The sequence below is a fragment of the Gobio gobio genome (genome assembly GCF_949357685.1).
Source record: "Gobio gobio genome assembly, chromosome: 13".
Taxonomy (NCBI): Eukaryota; Metazoa; Chordata; class Actinopteri; order Cypriniformes; family Gobionidae; genus Gobio; species Gobio gobio.
The window spans coordinates 1853797-1858796 of record NC_137106.1 but is presented as its reverse complement, the minus strand read 5'-3'; the positions used below and the strand labels follow the sequence as shown (position 1 = coordinate 1858796).

Sequence of the window (5000 nt, the reverse complement as noted above, 5' to 3'; positions counted from 1 at the left end):
GCATGGAATTTAATGGCTCTTTTTTGAATGGTTATCACAAGGGGGTATAGTCCTAATTCTGCTCTACAGGCATTATTTGGGGTTTTGCGCTGAACTCGCAGCAAGATTTTGCACAGCTCGGTCTGCAGAGTCTCTATTGGGTGTTTGTCCCATATGGAGAACTCTTGGTCTGTGAGTGGACCCCAGACTTCACTCCCGTACAGCGCGATGGGCTCTATTACGGTTTTCATTATTTTTAGCCAGATTCTGATAGGGATGTCAATTTGAATATTTCTCTTAATTGCATAAAAAGCTCTCCGTGCCTTTTCTCTCAAGTCTTTAACCGCTTTTTTAAAATTTCCTGTGTTGCTAATATTTATGCCAAGGTAAGTGTAATCCTGTGTGTGTTCGAGGGGCATGTGGCCTAATTTAAAGCTATGATGTTGGTCTTGGCGTCTGGGTCTTTTTTGGAAAATCATTATTTTAGTCTTTTTGGGGTTAACTGACAGAGCCCATGACTGACAGAAGTTGTTTAGGAGGTCTAGATGCTGCTGCAGACCCTCTTTAGTGGGAGACAGCAGCACCAGATCATCAGCAAACAGAAGGCACTTGACCTCAGTGTCCAGTAGAGTAAGGCCAGGGGCCGCAGACTGATCCAGGGCCTGCGCTAGCTCATTTATGTAGATATTGAACAGCGCAGGACTTAAACTGCAGCCCTGTCTCACTCCACGACTCTGAGGGAGGAAATCTGTGTGTTTGTTACCAATTTTAACTGCAAATTTGTTGTTGGTGTACATTGATTTGATTATGTCATATGTTTTTCCTCCGATGCCGCACTGGATTAATTGAAGAAAAAGGCCTTCGTGCCAAATGGAGTCAAAAGCTTTGTTGAAGTCAACAAAACATGAGAAAATTTTACTTTTGTTTTGGTTGATTTGCTTGTCGATTAAGGTATGGAGAGTGTATATATGGTCTGATGTGCGATAATTTGGTTGGAAGCCAATTTGAGATTTGCTCAGAACATTTCTGTCTCTGAGAAAATGGGCTAGTCTGCCGTTTAGGATGTTGCAGAAGAGTTTGCCTAGGTTGCTGTTTACACATATACCACGGTAGTTACTAGGGTCAAATCTGTCTCCGTTTTTATGTATTGGTGTAATAAGACCTTTGTTCCAAATGTTGGGAAATATACCTAAACTCAGGATGAAGTTGAAGAGCTTGAGAATGGCTAATTTGAATTTGTGGTCTGTGAATTTAATCATTTCATTTAGGATGCCATCGACACCACAGGCTTTTTGCGATTTGAGGGTTTGTATTTTGTCTAATAGTTCGGCTAGTGTTATTGGAGAGTCTAAGGGGTTCTGGTAGTCTTTGATGGTTGATTCTAAAACCTTTACTTTGTCAGACAGGGCATTTTGTTCCTGATTTTTGTTGACATTACTAAAAAGGTTGGAGAAGTGGTTTATCCAAACATCTCCATTCTGAATGGCTAGTTCTTGATGGGAAGATTTGTTTAGTGTGTTCCAATGTTTCCAGAAGTGGTTGGATTCTAAGGATTCTTCAATTTCCCTGAGTTGAATTTTTGTGTTTTGTTCTTTTTTCTTTCTTAAAGTACTTCTATATTGTTTAAGTTTTTCGTGATAGAGGTGACGGATGTTCTCGTTGTCAGCATCTCTGTGTTTCTGATTGGATAGGATTCTTAATTCTTTCCTAAGTTTTTTGCAGTCATTGTCAAACCATTTCTCAGTGGCATGTGGTCTTTTTGGTTTTCTTTTGATGGGTTTTAGGTTGGATAATGTTGCTGATACCTCAAATATTCTGTTCAGCTTGTCTACTGCTAGGTTTGTACCTTCACTATTGTGTGGGAAAGGAGTGGCAAGGAATTGATCTAATAGGACTTGTATTTTCGGTTGACTAATTGTACTTAGATATGTATCTTTACTGTTTTGTTTCCATCTATACGTGTTCCTAAATGAGTGGAGCTGGGTTTGTTTAGATGCTTCTTGGTTGGGCATTGCTCTGTTTAAGTAGAGGGTTATTTTACTGTGGTCTGATAGTGGGCTTAGTGGGCTGACTGTGAATGCTCTGAGGGAGTTTGGGTTAAGGTCTGTCAGAAAATAGTCGACTGTACTGCTACCGAGAGATGAGCTGTAGGTGTATCTACCGTAGGAATCTCCTCGAAGTCTGCCGTTGACTAGGAACAGACCTAGTGTGCGACACAGATGAAGAAGATGCGTTCCGCTTTTGTTTGTTGTTTTGTCATAATTGTGTCTCTGTGTGTGTATAGGTGTGTGGAGGACGTCTCCTCCAGGCAGGTGTTTGTCCCCCTGAGAGTTGAGTGTGTCCAGTTCTTCACCTGTTCTGGCATTCAGGTCTCCACAGAGCAGCACGCTTCCCTGTGACTGGAAGTAATTAATGTCTTCTTCAAGAATGGAGAAACTGTTTTCATTAAAATAAGGAGACTCTGCTGGAGGGATATAAGTGGCACACAGAAAGATGTTTTTCTCTGTTGCGGTGACTGCCTTATTAATTTCTAACCAGGTGTAGAATTGTCCTGTTTTAGCTACTTTGATGGCATGGGCAAGGTTTGATCTGTACCAAATAAGCATGCCTCCTGAGTCTCTTCCTTGTGTCACTCCAGGCAGTTTAATGGATGGGATGATGAGTTCTCTGTAGCCTTTGGGGCAGCCGGTGGGTCCATCTCCTCGGCTCCATGTCTCCTGCAGGATGATGATGTCTGAATTTTTGATTTCTGAGTTGAAATCTGGGTTTCTGCTCTTGAGGCCAAAGGTAGATGATCTCAGGCCTTGAATGTTCCAACATGCTATGATAAATGCGTTGTTGTCCATGGGGTCTTAGTGTTGGTGATAAGTTTTGACCTATGACAGTAGGTGTGAGCAGATGAGGTTGAGCATCTGGCGGATGTCTCTTAGCTCTGTTGATGTGGCTTGCCCTGGTGCTGTTGTGGATGTTCTGCTCACTATCTGAGCGTAGCTGTGTCTGCCCGGGGCCTGTGGGATAGGAGGAGGGCAGGGGGTCGGCAGGAGGGGCTTTGGCCTGGCTTGATGTGCTGGATATGAGGGTGTGAAGGCTGGGAGGAGATGCTTAGGTGCTGGCTGAGATGGTCTCAGCATGTGTAAGTGCTGTTGTCTTCTCTCTGGGGGTATACTGGGCTTTCTTACAGGTCTGGGTGAAGGTTTTTGGACTTTGTTGTGGTTCCGACTCAGGGCCACATCTTTTAGGGTCCTGGCGAAGACAGGAACAGCTGTCTTGTACAGATGGACATGGTCGTAGAGGCATGTGGGGTCCAGGGTAGGGTGGTGTGCCAGGTGCACATTGGGTTTAAGTGCACAGGTGCGGGAGAGGTGGGCATTCACCCGCTGGATAGTGTCAGGGTGGAAGTCTTTTCGGGGCAGCAGTGTGGAGATGATAATTTTAGCTCTTGGGAAGGTGATTGAGGCCTTTTCAATCACTGTTTGTAGTGATGTAGCCACCCTCTCCTGTTGGGCTCTCAGATCATTTGTGCCGGTGTGGATTATTACATGGCTTGGGGATCCCAGTTTGTCAACACTCAGCCATTTGAGTGCACTCTGAGTGTTCGGACACCAGAGTTTGGCCACTCTGTGTTTAGGAAAAAGCTTCTTTTCATCAATAAATTTCCCGTTTGAATCAATTAAAAGAGCGACTTCCGGTCGTTGTGTTCCTTCTGATGATGTGGAGGGGTCGTCTGAGTGTGAGGCTGGTTGTGGGGTGAGGGAAGGGTCTGATGGGAGAGGAGGATTCTGACTGTGCTGAATCTCTGTTGTTTGAGAGCTGTGATCAGGTTGATCAGGTGTGTCCTGCTCCACTGGTTCCTCTGATGAGCTGAACTCGCTGTGCTGTGCTCCTCTGTTCTGTCTCAGTTCACTTATTTCTTCCCTCATTGCCGTTAGTTGTGCCTTGTGTAACTCAGTCTGTTGTAATAACTGTGTTTCTAGTGTCTCCAGCTGAGCCCTGAAGCCCTCTCTCTCCTGCCGGAGCTCCTTCAGCTCTCTCCTGAGGCTGTCCCTTTCTCTGTGCGTGGCTGTGGGGCTGTTGCTGGTCTGCTCTGTTGTCTGAACTGTTTGCATGGAGAAGATCATCTCCTTGAGCTGGACCATTTCTCCCTCTAGCTCTGTGAATCTCTCCCTCATGTCAGTGCAATAGCAGTGTGGATGGGGTTCTCCGGTCTGTTCTGTGCTGGTGTGGGAGACGGACTCCTCAGGAGGGATTAGTTGGTCGCTGGTAGTGGTCTCTTTCTGTGCTCTGTCTTTGATGCAGAGGAAGTCTTGTTCAAAGAGCCCATTTATGCTTTTTACCACCACTATACCCGTTGTTTTGTAGATATTTACGTTGGTGGTGGTTATGTCGTCTTCGTTTCTTATTTTTAGCTGGAACCCCCCACAGATGCCTTTTCTTTCAGCAGAGGGGTAGTGTGCAATGATGGCCTTATGCCATGCATAGGGCTTGTTGGTATAGAATATTAGGTTACTTATGCTGCCGTCTTTATGTAGGTCTGCAAAAAGTGTTTCTGGGTTGTCTGTCAGTCTTTTGTTTTTGTAGACTTTCCGTGACGATTCATTTGTGACATCTTTAGGATAGTGTAATGGGATGGCATCCACATATGTGGGTTGTTTAGGCCTGGCGCTGTGGTTGGAGTGTTCAGAGCTCTTCTGGGGGCGGGGCCAGGATGATGATGATGCACTTGCCATAGTCCATTTAGAATGTCAACAATCAACTGAAATAACTGCCAGTTTTTTGTTTATTTTCTCTCAGTGACAATATAGAGGGATACAAATTAATAAAAAAAGCCAAAAAAGCAGGCAAAAAATAGGACTTTTATATTGTGAAAAAAAAAAAAAAAAAAAAATTAAAATAAATAAATAAATAAATAAATGAATCTTTAAAGTTCAAGTTTTCAGTTCTGTCCAATATGGGTTTTTTTTTGTGCTGTTCTTCTAACGTTAAGCATAAAACTCAGAGAGATATGAAATGGCACTGTTTGT

The 5000-nt window shown here is 43.9% G+C and overlaps 1 protein-coding gene across 1 annotated transcript in view; it reads left to right on the top strand.

The window, feature by feature from the left end:
* LOC307136190 (ryanodine receptor 3-like) overlaps positions 1-5000 on the top strand; it is a 307469-nt gene that overhangs the window by 165780 nt on the left and 136689 nt on the right. The window lies entirely within an intron of this gene.